This window comes from Marmota flaviventris, chromosome 9 (genome assembly GCF_047511675.1).
Source record: "Marmota flaviventris isolate mMarFla1 chromosome 9, mMarFla1.hap1, whole genome shotgun sequence".
NCBI classification, from domain to species: Eukaryota; Metazoa; Chordata; class Mammalia; order Rodentia; family Sciuridae; genus Marmota; species Marmota flaviventris.
This window is the reverse complement of record NC_092506.1, coordinates 47,042,246-47,064,313: the sequence shown is the minus strand read 5'-3', so window position 1 is coordinate 47,064,313 and position 22,068 is coordinate 47,042,246. Positions and strand designations below refer to the sequence as shown.

General features: G+C 35.4%; 1 protein-coding gene across 5 annotated transcripts in view; it reads right to left on the bottom strand.

Moving 5' to 3' along the window:
* Positions 1–22,068, bottom strand: part of Sox6 (SRY-box transcription factor 6) — a 577,529-nt gene that overhangs the window by 549,592 nt on the left and 5,869 nt on the right. Inside the window, exon 1 of one of the 5 annotated variants that reach the window (XM_071616368.1) lies at positions 21,737–21,905. The exons of 2 other annotated variants lie outside the window; for them this stretch is intronic. The gene's annotated coding sequence lies outside the window, so the exon portion shown is untranslated. Of the gene's footprint in view, positions 1–19,903; positions 19,927–20,710; positions 20,887–21,736; positions 21,906–22,068 lie in introns of those variants that run through there. 2 more of the 5 variants (XM_071616369.1, XM_071616372.1) reach the window with 2 other exon arrangements.

Sequence of the window (22,068 nt, the reverse complement as noted above, 5' to 3'; positions counted from 1 at the left end):
TCTTGGAATTGTTACCTGTTACACATAATAAAAGAATGGAAATATTTTTATTTACCTAAAGTTTATTTGAGCTGTGATTCTACTGACCTAAAATCCAATTGACAACTATACTAATTATTTTTAGGAATCAGGTAGCTACATTAATTCACTACCTTTTAAATATATTTTTTCAATATTTTATGCAGTAAATAAATATGAACGTGAACATATAACAACTCCTTCAAAAATCAATTCCACTGCTAAAAAACATATAATACCCTTCTCAAATTTCAAAAGGTATTTTTCTCTTCTTTTAAATGCTCTGTTTCTTTTTTTAAAGTAAAAATTCTAACATATAAGTAGTAAGGTTCACTAATCTTAAGTTCAGTCAATGAATATACTCGATAAAATTTTTCATGTCTATTCATATACCACCACTCAGACCAAGACATAAAACATTCCCAGAACCTTGAATTTTCTCACATTCCTCTTCCCAATTAATAACCCATCCCCAAAAGTAAACATTCTTCTGATTTCTCTCATTGTAGAGTCATGAGATCTGTTCTTCAACCTAGTGAATGGAATCACAGTACATATTATCTTCCTCTAATCTTTATCTTTCTCCTTAACCATCTTCTCTGTTCTCCACATGTCTATGAGGAATATCAGTAACTGTTTATTGCTGTATCATGTTCTATTGAAGAAGTATACCACAATCTATTCTCATACTGACGGACACCCGGGTTGTTTATAGTTTGTGACTAGAAAAAAAATTGCTACAAAACATGCTAAGCATGTCTTTTGGTAGACAAAAGCACTTATTCCTCTTGAGTATTTATCCAGGAGTGTAACTGCTGATCATAGAATAGACATATGTTTAACTTTAGTAAATCTGCCAAGTAGTTTTCAGAATTGGTTATAACAATTTATACTCACACCAGTAGTATGAAAGTTCCATTTTTTCTACATCCTCACCAACAAATGATAATTTTAGCCTAAATGCTTTATTTGTTAATTTTATAAAGTCCATCATTTATTAATTACAATGATTTATTAATTATAAAATAATGCATATTGTCTTTCTGTTCTCTACTTCCAATCTACTTAAAGTGCAGTCCCAGTCAGCAACACTGAGGAAAAACAGCAAAGACACTGCCTAAGAGTTTGTTAGAAATGTACTGAACCTATACCCACACCAGACAGAAACAGAATACACATTTTACTAAAGACTCTCAGGTGATTTACATGCTTACTAAAATTTAAGAAGTAATTATCTAGTTGATTAAATGTATAAATTTCTAGAATGACTAAAACATTACATTCTCAAAAATCTGTCCAGTAGATTATGTATCAATGAGCAAGATAAATTTCAGTAACACATTGCTTACATGAATTTAATTTCCAAAACAGCACTTTAGAATCTACATAACTAACCCACGTGGCTACCAGAAAAAGATATTCATTAGGACCAAACAGTGGGTTCACAAAAAGCAAGTCCTGTCTTTGTGTGTGTGTGTGTGTGTGTGTGTGGCACTCGGGATTGAACTCAGGGCCTTGCGCATGCGAGGCAAACACTACCAACTGAGCTATATCCCCAGCCCACAAGTCCTGTCTTATCCCCTTTTGTCTCCTTATCAGAAATACTATTTTCTTGGATGGAGTATGTGTTAGAAACAATATATCTGAATTTCAGCAAAGCAGTTAACAGACAGTCTCAAATATCCTTAGTATACTGTAAGACACTTAGAGTACAGCCCTGTTTTAATCACCCTTTATATCTGTAGCATGTATTTGGCATGTAGAAGCTATTTATAAATTTTTGTTGAATTCTATTTTATTAAGTCTTATAGGTATACAAATAAAGGCAAGCTAAGTGCTAGCACACTCAACAGTTTCCAATAATCAATATGTTAAATGATAAAATCAGAATCCAAAAAGATCTTAACAAAAATAAATGAAGAAGATATAACCATAGGTACAGAAAATATTTTTTAAATGATGTCAACTTACGACAATATATTTTAAATAAGGAGAAAATAGATGATTTCCCAGAAAAATACAAATTCCCAAGGGGTAGAAAATTAGATCAATAAAATACTTGAATTCTAGACACACATCCAAATATAGAAAATTCAAATTTAGTGGTATGACTTTATAGACACACACCACATACACACATGGGTGTGCACACACACAGTAACAAAGAAGCTTACTGGAGAAATACAAGGATGTTTAAGCACTAGAAAATCCATCAATATGTATTAAATGTTATTAACAAAATTAAGAGTAAAAAATATTATCAATAAATGCCAAAGAATACTCAAGGAAAAATTAAGAATATACTAAATCAAAAGATCTTAATAAAGATCGAGTGAATCTAACCAGAGAAAAATTATAGGAAATATATACAGGCTCCTACACTCAAGTCCAAAACAATCAGCTCAAGTATAGTATGAACATGGTAAATAAATGATTTGTGACTTTTAGTTGGAAGTAAGATTAATGAGACAACAGTGTGATGTGGCTCCCACAAAAGCCTAGCTTCTATTAACAGAAGATATTACGTAGGACAAGAGAGGCAATAATTCCATAGTATTATATAATGTGGTGGTTATACTTAAAGGTTCAAATCCTGACTGTTATATTTTAGTAAATGTCTTCTTAAGAAAATTAGTTAATTGCTAAGTACCTTCAGCTATAAATTAGAAATAATAATACATACCTCACAGGGTTAATTAAGATTGGTATGAGAGAATGTTTGGTAAATAATATTGTTCAATATGTAAAACAAAACAGTCAACTTAGTAGTTGAAGCCTTCTTCATTTGACAGTATCTACTAAGTAACTATTAGATGCCAGGCACTGTTCTAGTCACTAAAAGTTACTGAACAAACCGACAAAATTCCTGTCCATGCAGAGCTTATATTCTGGTGAAAAGGAGGAAGTAATTCCCTATCATGGCTCTCCCAGCATGGACTGTACAATCATTTACATGGAACCACATCATAAATGGGTGATTGGAATACCCTTTCAGCTCTGAGGTTCTATGATACAAAGACTGTGAGTTTATGATTTGAAGTACAAGTACCCAGGAATACATTCCAAAGCTCTGTTCTATCCACACAAGGCCTGTAAGAACTACTATATCATTACTATCTCCTCCAGTACCATTATCATAATATTGTTGCCTAAAGAAAACCCCTTTGCTTTCACAGCCCTCTCAGGTACTATCTCATCTGTCCTTTTTGATGTTGAACTCATAGATGCTTCTACTATCACAGCTACTTTCCTTTTCTCCATTAATGCTCTCTTAAATAGGGAAACAATATGAAATTGTTGGTGGAAAGAGCTTAGCTTTTGTTATCAGACAAACCTGGGTTCAAATTCTACATTAAATATAGCCAATCTACTGCCTCCACTAGGATTCTGGGACCTGCAGGTAAGCCTGCAATCCCTGGCAATGTGGAGTGAGGCCAGACCTTTTCTGGGGAAGGCCATCTGGCTCCAGCAGAAACTGGGAGTCTACATCAAAAAGAGCTTGAGAGTAATAGATGATTATCAACTCCACACCCTAATCTCAGCAAGATGCCTCCCTCCATAATTTTTGGGACCTATAAATCATGTCCCAAGGAAGGATGTACCTGAACCCTCCTTGGAAGAAAGCCAGTCCCCGAGTCAAACTTCCTGACTGATAGATGCTGCCATTTTAAGCTCTATCGTTCTTTCTTCAGTTATGGGTACAGTCACAAATCTAGTCCTGAGAAAACTCACCCAAATTCACTCTGTACCCAAGTCATCTAGTCTCTATCAATTATGGAATTCAAAAAATAAGAGGCAGACCTTAAAATAATGTAATTTTAGTTACAAGAGATTTGATTTGCTGTTGAAGAGGTTCTCAAAGACCCTATTACTGTAGGTAAGTTAGAATTCTCTCAAAGGTTCCTGGAGTCCCTGTATGGGAAACTGTGAAATTATTTTACAGTACATCCTAGTAGTGCTCATTTTTACTTCTTCAAGAAAGTATTTTGAATATAATATCCTCTATTTTTTACCAGATTCTCCTTTTAAAGACATTCACTTGTTAATAATAGCTAATGCTTACTTGGCACCTATTATATCAGGCACTTTTAAAAACACTTATATTTACTCCTTTAATCCTTAAAACAACCATGAGAAAAGTAGCTAATATTTTAAAGATAAGGAAACTGAGACCTGAAAAGATTAAAGTAGCAAGCCCAATTTCACATTGCTAGAAAGTAGTGGAGTATCTCTTAAGCACAAGCTGAGTTAACCCTAAACTAACTCTCCAGCATTACACAGGTAAGAGAAATAAAATTAGAGTGAGCACAGGATTTCTATTCTTCAGAATACCTGACAAAGAATAGTAAGAACAGGTTTTAAAACAATTTGAAGGGGGAAGGCAATAAAGATTTAAGGGAAAAGAGTATTTTAAACTTTTGGGTCAAGAGGAGATTCAAAGCTTCATAATTAAGCAAGGTATATTAAATATTACCTTGCTCTAAAATTGATATCTATGCAATAGCCATCAAGTTGAGATGATTACTAAGTGCTTAAAAAGAATTTGAGCATCTATACTAAAAAGAAATGCACAGTGTATACTATAATATATCACTTTTCATATAATAAAATGACAACTGAGAGATAACTGGTCTCTTTGGCTTTGTACATTGCTGAATCAGATAGAAAGAAATGTATTCATTCAGAAAGCTTAGACATGTAATGGGAGGTTGGGAGAGATTAAAGAAATGAAAACAAGTGTTTCTGTCTAAATCCAAAAAGAGATCTACTACTGGATACAACAAATGTCAGATATGCTGTGCATTTTATGCAAAGAGCCAATTATTAATGACCTTCAAAGAACTTAATTATGTAACATAGTACTCTTTCTTAGCAGAGCAGAAGACTCTTTGAGAGAAAAAAGATAATGGGCCATCAAATGAAAACAACCATCTAACCGGCCCAAAGGAAAGAGAATTTGAGAATTTCAGTATATGCATGTGAAGTTCTTGCTTTGCACCATACCATGTTATCTGAAACAAGTGAATATTGGATCCATGACCTCACTTTGTATGATTCTGTAATAACTCAAATGAAACCATGACATAGGAACTGTGTAAACTTGAGATCAGAACCATGCAAAGAAAGGACATGGTTCTGATATACAAGAGTTTCAATTAATATCATGCAGTGTTAACAAAAGTGATAACCAATTCAATAACCACACCCACTGAAAGTCAGTAACACACACACACAAAAAAAAAATTGTTCAACTTCTGATTATCCTCATTATCCAAACTCCTGATTAACTTAGTTCATAGATTATCTGGGAGAAATCTCCTGATTTACTTGCCCATTAGGAGCAGCTACATTGTATGGAAGAAATACCATGAGACTTTAAGCCAGGACATTTATATCTAGATTATGGTTTTGCCCCTTAATGGCAATGTGATCTTGGGTAAGCCATTTTTCCTTTCCAACCTTCAATTTCTGTTTCTATAAAGCAGAGATAATGATAGATACTTCCAGAGATGCATGAAATAAATAATAAAATGATAATCACTAGTGTTTAATGAGAGCTTACAATATATCAGGCATTCTTCCAAGTATATTAGTTTATTCAAATCTCTCAAAAACTATGATACTGGCCTATTATTAACTCTATCTCATGAAAGTACACAGAAATATGTGTGGTATGTGGTAGCTGCTCAATATATGTTTGCTGATATGTACCCATTTAGTTACTCAACAGTAGCCCCCTCTGTGGCAATAAATGAGTACAAAAAAGAAAATGAGAAAGACTGAAATCTGTTTACTTATTAGATGCTTCAAAAATACAGTGGAAAAAAAGCAAATACTTAACCTATTAAGTACCAAGTTTTCAATTCTGCAAACATAATAAATATTCAAGTATTATTTCAAAGTTATCCTAAGTGGTATATTTATTGCTTAATTTATATTTATATATGTGTGTTACATCTGGGATGATGGGAGAAAATGGGTAATGAAAACAGGTGGGTTCTTTTTTTTAATTCCTAAAAATTCGTTTATCCTCATCATCTTGAGTGCTAGTTGTACTCTAAGATTCTGAAAAGGTTAACTGGCAGACTCCAAAGTCAGCCAACTCATTGGGTGACAGAAACCAAACTCAAAAAGCCTGGCACTGGCCACTGCTGCCAGCCTCGCCAAACACATGCAATGAATCGATGGCCACATCCCAACACCCTGCCTATTGCATCCAGCCCAACCTCCCTCACAGACACAGCCCTCCCAATTCCCTTCTTTTCTGGATTAGACACTTTGGGTCAGAAAGCAAAAGCCCTGTCCAGGATCACACTGTGGAAATGTACTTTGTAGAAAATTGTCTGTGGGCTGGGGTTGTGGCTCAATGGTAGCATGCTTGCCTAGCATGCATGAGGCACTGGGTTCAATTCTCAGCACCACATACAAATAAGTGAAAATAAAAGTCCATCAACAACTAAAAAAGAAAGAAAGTTGTCTGGAAAAGTTAAAAACTTAGAAATATTTCAGTTTTTGCTCATGAGTCCACCTTCATGAATTCATATATTAAATTAGGTTGCCAACATTGGGCCATAAGAAGGTACAGTGGACATAGTGATCAAGGTTGTTATATAGAATAAGGAACTGCAGTGAAGGTTCTGTGTGCTGCATACAGCACTATCCCAAAAAGGGAATGAGCAGGATGTAAGAGCCAAAACCTCTTCAGAGATCATCAGATTTCCCAGTCTGCCAATGATGTATTCCTAGAGAAAAGTGATACAGCCAAAGTAACTCAAAATTCATTGGCAGAGGTAAAACTCCCAAATGGGGTTTTTGCTACTATACTGAACATCCCAAGAAGTATACCAAAAAGTTAGAGAAGGGGGTGGGGGGAAGGAGAGAAGAAACAGTGCTATTGACAATATTTGCCTATAGCCATCCCTAATTGCTGCCTTACCTTTCCCAATGTCTGCTCTGATTCTATCTAAAACCAAGGAAGAATGAGTGTAGAAGCAACAAAGAGCCGCAGACATTCAGGGGAATGTTGATCCTCTACTTGGTCCCCTCTCCTGAAGCATGATAAATACACTTAACTATAAAACCTTTTAAGATCCCTTCACACCAACAAAATTACTCAAATTTCTTTGACTTAAATAATTAAAGATAGGTTAAACCTTTTTTCCTTTCTCATATCAGACCCCTGTAAAAATGCCACACTACTATTTTTTAAACTCCAATACTCATAAATCTATAGTTCCACTTTCTGACCCAGGTTTCCATTGATGGCTACATTATTCTGAGGGAATCTTATTCCAAAAGAGTATGCTCTGGAGACCATGCTTTTCCTCCTAAATCATCATGCCCCCTCTCTTTCTTATGTATGTTTCCATTACAGTGGTCTTGTAAGTGGGTGTCATCATCCTTTAAGTAGTCTATATAAATAAAGAGGAGTATATTTATTTATTCAGAAAGTAAAGAAACTAATCCTTGAATTTAAATACAGATTGACACTCTAGGTCAATATATCTAACATCCTAAATTAGAAACATTCTACAAAAAGAAGGGAGATTCATTGTAGGTATTATTATCTAGTTTTTAATTAAATTAATCATAAAAAATGTCTCATAGTTTAAAAAGATTCTTACAAAGAAACAAGTTTGAGGATAATTTTAATAATGTAAGTCTTGGTAACAGGACTGTGACCAATCTGACACTCATACTACTATTAGGAACTCTTTAGTAGCCACACTACAGAACAGAAATAGTGATGATTCAAGCAAATCTGACAAAAACAAACTAAGTGTTTTTTTAATTATCAAGGGACAATTTGAGATATAGACTTATATCTAGTGTCATTAAGAGTGTACCTTGCCCTATTGTACTTTGTGATGTTAAATAATAAGAATATAAAGCATTTATAATCAGCAAGACATCTAAAAACTAAGCACAGAGATATAAATTTAAATTGCTAGGGCTGGGGATGTACCTTAGTAGTACAATTTTTGCCTCACATGCACAATGCCCTGGGTTCAACCTCCCAACACTGCAAAATAAATAAACAAACAAACAAATAACTGAAATTTACCAATAATGTTTAAAATCATTTAAAACTCAATCCAATATTTTAAAAATAATTTCACCAAATTTAATGTTAAAGGTTGAGAACCCTCTTCTGAGAGTTCAGTTTCATCTTTATAAAAGATGAAAAGCTACATGCTGTTTTAAGACTAGTTCTTTCTGCTGCTATCAAAAGGCTAGCAAAAATACACAGTATCATACACAGTAGTACACAGCACAATAATGCACAGTAAACACAATATTACACAGCTAACAATATGGCAATAAATTTAAATACATTCCCTTAATTAAAAATCAGAGCTGCTCAATATACAACTCTGGAGTGACCATTTACCCAGGATACAATGTGAATAATGTCTTCTGGTATTGTGCAGCAACCACTGTCACAAATAAGGTTGAAAGACACAGAGAAAAAAATTAATGAAGATTTCCAGAAAGAAAACACATTACATCTTGCTTTTCAGATGAATCAACGTAGTATTTCTTAACCGTGCCTTGGTTTGCCATATCTGTTAAGTGAAGTGCTACTTTTGAATACGACACTACAATAAGTACCAGAGAAGATACAATCTCAACAATAAGTTTCTTTTTTAAGAGTAACCACTGGTGAAGTAGTTACACTAGCTGAACTAAAGAGGGAAAAAGAGATAAGATTATAAAGATAGTACCATGAGACCCAATAACTGAATCATTCATAGCCAAGCAATTGCAGCAAAATGTTAAAGCCCAGTGTTACACAATCACAGAATTACTCTTAAAAATATATCTGTAGAACACAGTAAAATCTTTAAAATACTTTGAAAAGAGATGGGAAGTATCCATGAGAATTGTTTATACTACCCAGAGGTTTCACTGCTTTTCTTATGGCAATAGCAAAGTTTCCATAGTTTAGGACAAAATACCAAGAAAAAAAAAAACTAATGTAACAACTATGCTGAACTTTTTAATGGGATGACTAGAATAAAAGATATGTCTGATGCTAAGTACATGAATTGCATATATAGAGAGAATAGATAGACATTCCAATAGGTAATTAGATACATATATACATACAAGCAATCAAACAAACAATCTGTCTCATCAAGGTAAAGGTGATATTTTATCAAATGAGAAAGTAAATGCTTTTGAAAACAGATTCATGCTATGAAAGAATATTTTGAAAACACATGTTTGGAAACATTCCATCAGCGTGATTTTGTTACCAAAATTCTAAGTCTGTTACCTACAAAAATTCTTATCTGTTTACAAATTTAAAAATTGGCAACAGAATAATCTAACCTGTTTAATGCTGTTCCAAATAATTTCAGTGGCTTTTCAGTCCCTTTATTAAAATATGAAAAGGCTACATATGCCTTCAACCTCATTGGCAAAAACAGATCCTCATTAAGAAGGTGGAAATTTACTATCCAAATTTTAACAAAGTTCTTTGCATATGTTGTGTATGGGATTTAAAAATGAGTAACACAATTTAATAAGTATAATCAATGATGTAATATTTTCATTTGGATCTATTGTTTCCTTCTGTGGCAGCAATTTTAAAAGCATGTAGCAAAGTAAATTGAACTTAGAACCAGTTTCTTTTTAATATTTTTAGTTGTAGAGAGACACAACACTTATTTTTATGTGGTGCTGAGTATGGAACCCACTGACTCACATGTGCTAGGGAAGTTCTCTCCACTGAGCTGCAACCCCAGCCCCTACACCCAGATCTTTAAATCACTTCATCAAAACAGTGCTAAATCAAGTTTTTTAAAATAACAAAGCATGTTCTATTACATGGTTTAGTTTTAAAATATTCATTTCATCTATATCTCTTTCTAATATCTACATATGAATGATTTATAGCACATATTACCACAGGAGTAACTGTCTACAATTTTAAATAAATATGCACATATATATGCTCTATCCAAAAGTCTGAGGACCACAATTCTGTCCTACGTTTTCCCAAATAAGTGTTAAAATTGTCTTTCCAGAGGAATTTTTTCACACCCAACCTTATCAACAATTTTCTCCAGTTGCACTTTGACTTTCCAAACCACCTAAGATCTCTATTTTCTTCTCTCCTTGAATATCCTAAGTTCTGCCCCTTTAATCTTGGTACTAAAATGTTCCCTACATACGCTCCAATCAAGCAGGGTGGGATACCAGATACAGTGCTTCCATGTCCTGCACTGAAAAAAAAATATGTTAATTATCAAAGATATTTACTTTTAGGATGCTTTAGGAATATACATAAATAGAGGCCTCATTTGGGACAATTTAGAATAAACATCTAATGCCCTTATTACTAAATTTAATAAAATCATTAATTTTATTTTTAAATTATCTCAGAAATAAATTTGCTAAATCAGCAAAACACACACACACACACACACACACACACACACACACACATCATCATCATCATCATCATCATCATAGCCTTGTAAAATGTAAAGGATTTTGACACAAATGTCCTATTATATTGGCATCTTAATTACAGAAACTAGTTTATGCACATATCAAAAAGGAAGAATACCAATCTAAAGATGTAAAAGTGGTGCCAAGAAAATGCAAAAAATAAACAAACTCAAAATGTGAAAGAATATATTTTTCTGTATCTCCTATTCCCAGCTCTTTATCACATTAAGGAGCTTTCCATGTGGATATAACAAAGAAATTAAACACAAAATTTTACAACTAAGACATAACTAATTATGATGAGTGCTTTGGAAACAGGCCCAAGGTGTCATAATTAAAAGTTAAGGCATTTTTCATTCCTTCCCTGCCACACCACACATAAGGGTCCCTGAATTGACTCAGTTAACTAATATATATTCTATGTCCAAGTTATTTAAACTTTCTTTAGCTGCCACATTATCTCAATTTATTTCTTTTTTGTTGGGTTTTTGTTTCTCATTAAAGAGCTCAACTGAAAATTTTAAAGGAAAATGTCCTTAAAAGCATCATAAGTAGTTTAATATTACTAAAGAGATTGTTTTAAATAGTTCTCCAGAAATTTCAATTATATTTCCCCCCTTTACTAAGTTTCAGGGCATTAAAAAAATATATATATTTTTAGTTGTAGACAGACACAAGCCTTTTTATTTATTTATCTATTTTAATGTGGTGCTGAGGATTGAACCCAGTGTGTCACATTGCTAGGCAAGCACTCTACCACTGAGCCACAACCTCAGCCCTTCAGGGCATTTTTTTTAATATTTAGCTGTCAATAAACCTTTGTGTTTGTTTTTTTTTTATTATTTGTATGTGGTGCTGAAAATCGAACCCACATGCTAGGCAAGCACCATTCTGCTGAGCCACAATCCCAGTCCAGGGCCTTTCTTTTTAAGGTAGAGATTTTATCATTTTTTTTTTCATGGCATTATCAGTAATTCAATTCTTCAGATGCCAAAGCAGTGGTGAAGAAAACAACAGGTGAAGGCCATTGGAAACTATAGCCATTGTTTCTCTAGCCTCTCTGACCACTGGGCTCTTTCAGAAAGTGATTGTCACAACCTCATTTAGGTTGCAAAACCTCAATAAATGAGTTTAATTTGGAGAAACAAGTTACTAAACACCAAATAAGTTACAAATGAAAAACAGAAGAAGATTCATGGGCTCAGAGGAAAGGGTTTCAAAAAGCCAGAAAACATGACTTTTGAGATTATAAAACTAATGAGTGAATGTAGCATCCCTATTTGAAAGTTTTCAGGAGTAGAAAGAGGTTGTTGCTGCTACTGCTTTTCTACTACTGTTTCATCATCATCATTATATAATAATAATTTGCATTTATTCCCCAAAAGTTTTCAAATCACTGAGTATTATTTTCATAGTATCCCTCAATTTTAAAAATTATAAAATATGTCAACTTTAAAGTTAGAAAAACTTAATTATAAATATGAGACACCTAAATATCTGCAACGAATAATTCCCTGAACTGAAATTTTTCCAGATATAGTTCTTTCTCTAACCCTATACTTGTCAACATAAAAAGAAAAAAAATACAAGTGTATTACACTGCTGATACAAGATTTTGTTAACACATAGACCTGAATCATTAGTTAATAAGCCACCTGTTTTAATTTTCATACCTACTTGACAAATTTGAAAGGAAACAATAATTTGAAAGACTTCTTTGTACCTTAAAATATACTCACAATGTCCCTTTACCACAAAACTGAGCTAAGAAAAATCACTGGTCAAGCTGCTGGCCTATAGTCATATCACATTCACAAGATATGGCCTTTCTAGAAGTCACAAAGACATAACTAGGAGATGAGTCACTATCAGACTTATAGAATAGTAAGTAATGCTATCAAATGTTTAAGATATTACCAGAAGCCTGCCCCAATCATCTTTTAAATCACAGATCAAAGACTACCTCCTGGGCTGGGGTTGTAGCTCAGTGGTAGAGTGCTTGCCTCTTATGTGTGAGGCACAGGGTTTGATCCTCAGCACCACATAAAAATAAATAAATAATATAAAGATATTGTGCTCATCTACAACTGAAAATATTTTTTTTAAAAAAGACCACCTCCTACCAGAAACTTTCTCTGCCATAGGTTCTTCTGCTCTTACACATATCTCCATTATAGTAATTAACACACTAGAATCACCCAAATTCATACCTCCTTTCTTAAGACCATGTATTTTCATCTTTGAAATTATGTAATCTAGTGGTTCCCAACCTTTTCACCATGAAGGATCCTTTAATTAATACTCCCTCATGAACCCCACATGTTAAAAGATTATTGCTTATCAAATTAGTCACATGTATTAGATAAAACAAATCATTTTCTATTTTTTATTAATCAGACATGTAGAACCAATGTTTAATGCTCTGACTCAGCATGATATTATTCATTTACATTAGTGTATGGGAAATACAGAAATGGGTTGGCTCTGGAAGTAAGCATGAAGATAAAATAAATCAGCACTGACATTCTATGGAAGAGACTGGAAAATAAGAAGACTAGGAAAAAAAACAGTCCTAATTTATGACATACAAGCTTTGTTTGGAGCAAATAATATCCTGAAGCAAAACCCAATTGAAACGTTTATTCATATCAAGTAGGAAGTCAGACAGTATGACTGGTAAGTTTATCTACCCTGCATACCTTTTATTGAATGAGGCAATGAATATGAAAGCACTTTAAAAAATTGGGAAGCTCTATAAAATACATGAGAATTAAGGGCCTTCTCATGCCATGGTTCCAGTACTGATCATACAACTATTGTCAATTTCTATTCTATACACTTTTGTATTTAGTATCTTCAGACTTAATCTTCCTAACAACCATGTTATAAATTCTTTCGCTATCCCATTTTTAAGATGAGTCAATGAAACTTGAAGATGTGACACAATTTATCCAAGATCCTACAACTAGTTCAGGAAATAAGATATAAAAGGAAAAATTCAAAAACTAAAAATCAGAAGTCTAATTTGGTCTTTGCACACGCAGGTCTATCACTCAAAGAAAAATGCCTATTTCTATTTTTTCCTTAAAATGAAAGCAAGAAAAAACAGATTGAAATGTGTGTACTTGACAGAAAGAACTTCCTGATGCTAATCATTTATATACATAACCAAAGAAGGTTATAAAAGAATCCTTCTTTGTAGGCATTTAAAATAAAGAGAGCTTCTTAATTAATTCAAATGGAGAAAGGATGATCAATACTATCTGGAGGATGACAGATGAAATGACCTTTCAAAATCTCTTCCAGTCTTTAGAATTGGAGTTTTATGAAATTTTAGAAGCTGTACTTCAAAACTCTATATTTAGTCACTTGGGACTCTTATCCCAAGTCTTCTAGAATACAGATGAATTCTTCTTCCTAGGAAAGAAAAAAAAAGAACTTGTATTGCTCTCTCTATTTTACATAAGAGAAAATGAATCAGGTTATGTAAGTTGCCAAATATTCCATAGCAAGTATGTAGGAAATAAGGAGCCAGATATGTAATTCTTAGTACCAGTTCAACAGTAATAGAAAACATATCTTAAATATTTATTTTATGCCAATCCCCTGACTTTAGTGGTTTATATTCTTCGTATTTAATGTTCACAATAATTCTCTAAGGTAGATATTATTACTGCTCCTATTTTCTAGATAAACGGAGGCTTAGGGATTAGAGTATATATATATATTGGGGGGAGAAATCTGACTTCTCATACATAGAAAGCTCAATTTCATGGGGATAGCTTGAGATTATTTCTAAGAAAATAACTACATACCCTTTGATATTCCTTCCCAAGAAAGAACAATGAACAAATCTTTCCAAGATTAAGAGCATTCTTACCATTGTACCAAAGACTTGCCTAGAGTCAAAACAACTTCACCTAAGTTTCCTCACCTACCAAATACTAAAATCTTCGACAGAAGAGAAAAATCCTGAAAAAGTAAAGACTCATGGTTTCAAAGTGCCCTTCAGGATGCCTAGAACTTAATAACAGCTCAATCACATTACCCAATGATCTGTTTGTAAAGTATAAAAGGAACCATTTGCAACCAAGCCTGAGAATGGCTTCTATTTAAAACCTATGCTCCTCAGTTTTTGTTTTTGTTTTTAGTGTTGCATTTTGTTTTTTCCATACATTGAACTTGTGTAGTCTTGAAAGGAAAGCATCTTTAATTTTCTTTGACTGCTTTTAAAGAACTACTTTTCAAAGAAGCAGATATTATGCTCAGCAAAGTCAAAACCACAAATAGTACTAGAGTTCCTTTTTGCATTTGAATGAATATATTAAAAACAGAAAATTTTTTGATTTGTCTCTTCACAATAATTAGAAATAACAAATTATTGAAGGTCATAGGAACCAAGATCATTTGAAGAGTTATCTTATAAGATTATGGAGAAGGAAGACATCAAGAAAGAAATGGAAATGAGAGAATACAGAATGTTTGCACATACTCTAATGTGCACATCATATAATGCATTTATCTCATATTTATTATGCCTATTTTTACACATCATCATTGAAAAGCATCAAATCAATACACTTAAGTAATTTGATCCCAAAGAGTTAAAATTTACAAAATTCTTAAAAGATTTCATAATATCACACTAGGCTTCAATATATGGTGCTTTAATTCAGAGAAATCTTTAAAAATCTTTATAGACTATGGGAGCTTAGTAAATAAAACACACCAGTGAATCCCTTGCCACACATACCACAGCATAATGTTGGTAGACAGAAACAAATACGGAAATAGAAAATCCAGAAAATTACAGGGCAGCAAATTCAAGACGGTTAACAAAGATGCAAAATTTTCTAAAGTACATACATTAGAGTACCAATTGTTAGATTTTTTTATTTCACTGTTCTATCCTCACAGTGATTATGATTATAGGTTAATATATTAACTTGGTTCTTTACAAATAAAATCAACATCTCTTCATAAATGTAAAGAAATAACCCTTTAGGTAAATATAAAGATTTCTATAGTTTCAAATTATTGCTTTTCACTTAAAGTATCATAAAAGAGAATGCCACTGCACATTTTCATGCCGTTAAAAAGTAAAAAAGAAACATTTCATAATTTTTTTTCAAGATTTTAAAAAGGAATTTTTTCCAATATTATGTACTATGTTAAGTTAGCAAGGATCACTAAATATATTATGATTATAAAGTAGAAATAACTAGGAAGTTGATTTTTAATGTGGTTTATTAGTTTATAATAGATTACAGCATCTACAATTAACCTCAGAAAATAACTCACATCTTTCCTAAAGATGAAAGTTTTTTTAGTGAATAGTAAAATGAATGATATATTAGGGGTCTTAGAGGAGCAAGAAGAGATTCTGAATATAAACAAGCCATCATTCTGGTAAAAGGAAATACAAACAACTAGAATAAAAATAGTTGATGCACAAAAGCCATAATGAGGGGGTAGCTCAAAAAATAACTTCTACTTTGAATGGTTTGGATGAAATACAAATTATCCACAGAAAAGTGTGGACTGGCATAAACGTTTGTACAAAATTATAAGTGTATTTCAAGAAGTATGCAAGAGGCAACCGCCTGCATGATGCACAAGGTCCCAGCAATGCTCTGCTTAAGTGCTAGTGCACAGAGTCCAAACCACTGCATTTTAATTACTATGCAGCCTCAGATATATTGCCTTTGATATGGAAATGTTCTTGTTCTCTCATCTTCACATATGGTCTCATGCACAGAAATCTTTATCTGATTCATAAAAAATAAACTAGAATCCAATCTCAACACCTGACCTCAGTGCTTAGAAGTTTTTTACTAAGCATGGTGTCACTATAAAAAGAATGGCTAATATTGGTGTAAAGTTGGATATTTTGAGCAATGGTATGAAGGATTTGCAGTTAAGAATTAAATCAATACTGTTTCTCTGAGGTTTTAGGGTTTCATGTTTCCTTTTTTGAGACTACCACAGATTTGAGGAAAAACAGACCAGCACCCTATTTTGGAGGTGAGAGAGTCTACAGTAGATTTAAATGATATTCCATTTTTCAACCTTCACCCATATTGTCCAGTTGATGTTTTTATCCAAACTATGACAATCAGATACTTAAAATTTTAAAAGATCTATCAAAACCCATAATACAAAATTTGAACTATTTCTACTTTGACCAAAAGTCTAAACAAAATAATTAGCTGGAATGCTTTTACCCTCTTCTACAGAACAAGGAAAATACAAACACTCTTCCTAAGAATGAATAATGAATATATAATGAAAGAATGAGGAGAGTTTCTGAGATAACTCTCACCTAACAATCAATGTTCAGATCACAATTGAAGATCGTATATCCTTCAAGCAAAATTTTAAAAAAAGTTACACATTTAAAATGTACTTGTATCTAATAAAAATTGCTTTTTCACATACTCTACAGGAGTACCAGCTGTTTTTTTTTTCTACTTGACTTGACTATTTTGAAATGTGGTATTTAATCAGTAGAAAATGTGGAAATGGGATGAGGACATAAAATGTCCTAGAACCTAATTTTCCTTGTTAGAAAAAGAAAATAATAGGGAATGTTATATTATTAAATGCTAAACAATCCAAACCAAAGATGGCCCATTTCTTCTTTTAAAAAAGCAGTATTTGTTGATTTGTCCATTTTTAGCAGGATTCTATAATAAAATCTGTTGTTCTTATTAAATCCCATATACCTACATAACTTGATAATTCTGAAATAACCTAGATTAAATTTTTAAAATGGTAATATGACCCATCTAACCTCATGACAGCAAATAATACATCCCATCTGCAAATCATCTTGCGGCAAGTTATCTGTGTTTTATCATTTCTAGTACCTGTCTGTGCCTGATATGGTACTCTCAGACACATTAGCTTGATGGAATGTTTCACTTGACTTCAAAAACATCAATTGATATATATGCATCCCTAAACTATATTTAAACAAATAGCTCTCAGATCAACCAAAATTTTAGTTGTACTGTATTTTATACTTTCATAGAAAGCTGTTTGTAAATACTGGGGAAATATATGTATTATATATTATACATATTTCACATATACAATCATATTCCCTTGCTAATAAATAATTCCTTCTAACATGGAAAGAGATGTATAACCTAACAAAACTGAGAACCATAAAAAATATTAAAAGTAAAGGTTAAAGCTAATATATATTAAGTCATATACAAAAGAAAATTTAGCCCAGTCTTTTGTGCTAATTGAAAGAGAATTGTTTAAAACATCACTTATATTTTCAATATAAGATGGATATGTATAACAATTTGATCAGTGACAAATAACTCAATAATTCCTAAAAGAAGTCAAATAGAAATGGACATAAAATCTCAATAATGCCACCAAAATTTATAATTTATGTGCTTAAAGTAATATATTTTAAAGTATAATAAAAGGAAGATTTGCCAATTATATTAACATATTGTGAATATATACTTTTCCTTTAAAAAGAAAATATCTGTTGTTTTCTGCTACCAGTGAAAAAATGTACAATAGAAAAATTAATATTCCCACTGAATCTCATTTCATCTAGGTATTTAGTTACTAAATCCATCATAGAGTCAGTTGAAGGTATAGGTACTTTAAACTGTTTCAGTAATAATACTTGGTACATTTATTTTCATGATATATTGTTCAGAGTGTTGTAGCTGCAGAATATATTATTGCATAAGTTTGTATAATGCTCCACAGTAAAACTCATTTTTTACATATTAATATATATATATATATATATATATATATATATATATACACACACACCAAGAGAAAGCCACTTAAAAATGCAACAAATAAAAGCAGCAATAAACAGGATAAATAATAACCCAAAAGCTATCTAGTCTTGCCAACATAACTAAATGAATATGGACATGGACAAACAGAGAAGAAAGGAGGTGCTAGTAATACATGAAAAAAGCAACAGAGGATGTCAGGTTGCTTAAGGAATTAAGAGACCTATACTTAATGTCTGGATCTTAGTTACTTACTGCCTTTGGTCATAAACTGTATTTAGTAAGTGTGGTTCACATTTGCTTTCAAAGTTTGAAAAAAAAATTGTTTCCTTTTTCTTTGTTTTGTTTTAAAAAATAGGGACCATGTCTCTTGATATAAGACGTTTTCAAAAGTGTAAGAGGAAAAAAAATCCATATGTCATTTTGCCTACCCATGAGCTCAGAAACATTTATTCAGGAAAAAATACTCTCAAAAGTACATAGATAATACATTCATGGACTGAAGAATTGAAAAAAATAGTTATAACTTTTCTTCTGCTATAAGAAAATATTATACTGGTTTGATAGAAAGCAAATAAAACTTAATAAACCATGTCCCCACTTCCCACCAAGAAAGGAACATTCTTGTTGCCATAGAAAAACTAACCCTGTCCCTCTCAACTTATAGAAATTTAGTGCATTTACTTGCTTGTTTTGAAATAAAGAGAATCTTCTAGTAGGTATCAGCCATAACTGAGTGGCCTAGAAACAAGGGAGGAGGGAGACTGATGCAAGTGCCTGATGCTGAGTGTTAAATTCCACAGTGACTGCACAGGGTGACAGAGGGAAGGTCATGTTCATGGCTGCAGAAATCTAGTCTCTGCCAGGAACTGTAAGCTAAAGCTGACCTAAGGCCAGAATCTCAGAAGCTAGGTAGGAAGCTCAAGCACCAATCTGAACAAGCAGAGAGGACAAGGTGCTGCCCCTAAAAACTCCAGGCTGAACAAGAATGAGACAGATAGCAAGCACGACTTTCCAGGCTCCCCCACAGGATCACTAGCAGCCCCAAGTGGCTAGGCCTGAAGAAGGAACCAAAAGCCTCAATCAGGTCACAGATTCTAACTTGCTAAGACCTCTGCGAGTGGGAGCAGGAGGGAGTACAGAGACAGGTGTAGCCCCAAATGGTAAACCTCAAGTCCCTACTCAAGACAGGATATGCAATGCTAAGCCTGGCTGTTCCTACTAGGTTAGAGCAGATAGAGAGGCACTAGCAGCCCTCCCCCAGAACGGAGTGTGGAGAATAAGTATATTGCTAGATTTTTTCTGCGACTCCCTTACCCATCTAGTCTGCACCCTACCGCTGATGTCGGATACCCCCTTAACCAATAGTTCTCCCTCAGGAGAAAAACGAGAGACAAAATAGAGAAGAAGAAAAGAAAAGAAAAAACTCAAAGACAAGGCTACACTGTCAAAGTCTTCCCTGCCAGGGCCTTGGGAGACTGTCCTGGTCGGCTCGGCCATCCCTCCGGAATCCTTTAGCCCAGAGCGGAGCTCAGTAGATCATATCGGCCAAGTCCGTGCCTATGGGCCTCAGGAACTAGGTGCTGAGTGCGCAGGCTAATTATACATGTGGCATTTGGGCAGCCGACTGTCCAGTGACACCTTACCTTATGAGGAAACGTCAACCCCAGCAACTGTTCAAAACAAAATGCCATCGCGGGATCAGCTTCGCCCGCTGATCCTACTTCAGGATTGCTTTTCCCACCGCCTCTCACACTCAGAGCAAGAATGTGGCCTAGGGTGGCCAGCAGCAGGCAGGCAGGTCTGCCAGGGTGGAGGGAACAGGCGGGGAGGGCCTTGCCAGGTGTCCGTCCAGTCCCCCCTCGCCATGGACCAGCTCGCGGACCCGACCACTTGACCTTTTTTATTCACAAACCCACCTCCTAGAAATAGACTGGGCGGGGCTGTGTCTGTTCTCCTCGGGACCCCGGGAAAAACCTAGGCATGTGACTACAAAGAGTAGGAGAGAGAAGACCCTGCAGGGCGGGGGGGAAAGAGGGCACTCTCTCGTCCGTACTCTACTGGGTCGCTGAGGGTGCCTCCCCGTCAGGGCCAAAAGCCCAGCCTCAGGAGTGCGCGACCGAGACTAGCGCCCGAGACAAGGACGTCATCCAAGCGCCCCATTGACAGTGCTGCGGGAGGTCAGGAGTCCAGCCCAGTTTGCCCAGGGACGGCTTCAGGCCATCTCCAGACCGAAACTTCGAGCGCGGCCCTCAAAGGAGGTCACACAGACACAAGCAGTCCGGGACAACCCATCTTGCTAACAGTCTAGTCCCGCCAGCCTAGTCGAAGGCTTATTTTTAGTCCCCAAATAGGACAGCAATTCAATATCTGGTAATTCATACAAAACAAATGTTTTCAAACTTAGTATAAGAAAGCTTAAACAAAATTCAAAATATGCTGGCAACAACCACCTTTTATCTGCTCAGAACACACCAATTTTCTTTTTATCTTAAGTCTCCGCGAAGCGCCAAGGAACCAGCCCGGCACAGAGCTATCTGTCCTCCGCAGCCCTGGGCCGCTCCTCCCGGCGCCGGAGCACAACCCCAGCAGCCTTTGCACAAGCCCCTTTCCTTCCCCTCCCAGCCCTTTAAGGGAGAAAAGAAAGCAGATCCCCCGGGAACAGTCAGCTAGAGGAGCTGGGCCTCGGGGAGGGTGACAGCACTCTCCCCGAGCCCCGGAGCAGTGGACCTCGGCCCGGGCTGCAGAGAGGGCAGCGGGGCCCGGGCAGGGAGCCGAGAAGGACGGAGGGCGAGGGCCAGGCTCATGGACGCGGAACGGGAGAAGAAACATGCAGACAACTGTGCGCCCCGCAGACCAACTCCGAGGCCGAACTTGCGGCGGACTAAGTTAGGTGACCCCCTCACCCACGCCCCCATCGGGCCAGGCACCACTGCCCTCGCGTCTAGGCAAAGAGGACCACAGATTAGTACTTGGGTTTCGGATTGTCTTGGAGTTCGGAGTGTTTATTCCTGAAAAGATCATTAAAAGTAATGTCCTATAATGGGGTAGGGGGAGGAAGAAAGAGAAACAGAGGAACGTGGAGACTACTCGCGCTCGGTTCCAGGAAAGTTGCAGCGGAGCGGTAGTGGGGTGAGGGTGAAAGGAAAGAGCGCACGCTTTTTTCTAGCGACCCGGGTTTTCTTTATGAACTCCTCAGAGTAAACTTCACCCTGGCGGAGAGTGTGGCAGAGATCCTCGACTCCAGCGGGACCTCCGCCAGAGTCAACCCCACAAATAGCCTAAGTCTCCAAACCAAAACGCGGGTGGGGTGGGGTGGGGGTAGCGTAAAGAAGCCCAGAAGCTCAGCGGGTCCTCCCGACCTCCCGCACCCCCAGCCTAGCTAACACTGAAGCGCTCCGAAAACTGCGGCATCAAAGTCACACGGCGAATCAACCCAACACTTTTCAAGAAAACAAAATATTCGCTAGAAAACTTACTTTGCATTTAGTCTCTATTCTTTGGGGGGATGCGGTTTAGGTCGGCTCGTAAAGGTAGCCCGTTTTGTCCAGGTTGGATATTGTCTACTTATGGATCAGCCCTTGGGTGAGGGTTTATTTTAATTTATGGCTTATGCATTCTTTTAAGGTCGATTTACATGACCTCCGGCTACAACTAAGACAGCCGAGGAGGGCACTCCAGTCGTCAGTCGGCCAAACCCACAATTAAAACAGCCCTCCCCCTAGTCTCAGTGTGACTAGAACTCTCCCAGGGTAGACTGGCTGCCTCTTTTCTCTTTCCCACTTTTTTCTTCGTTTCTCTCTTTTTTTCT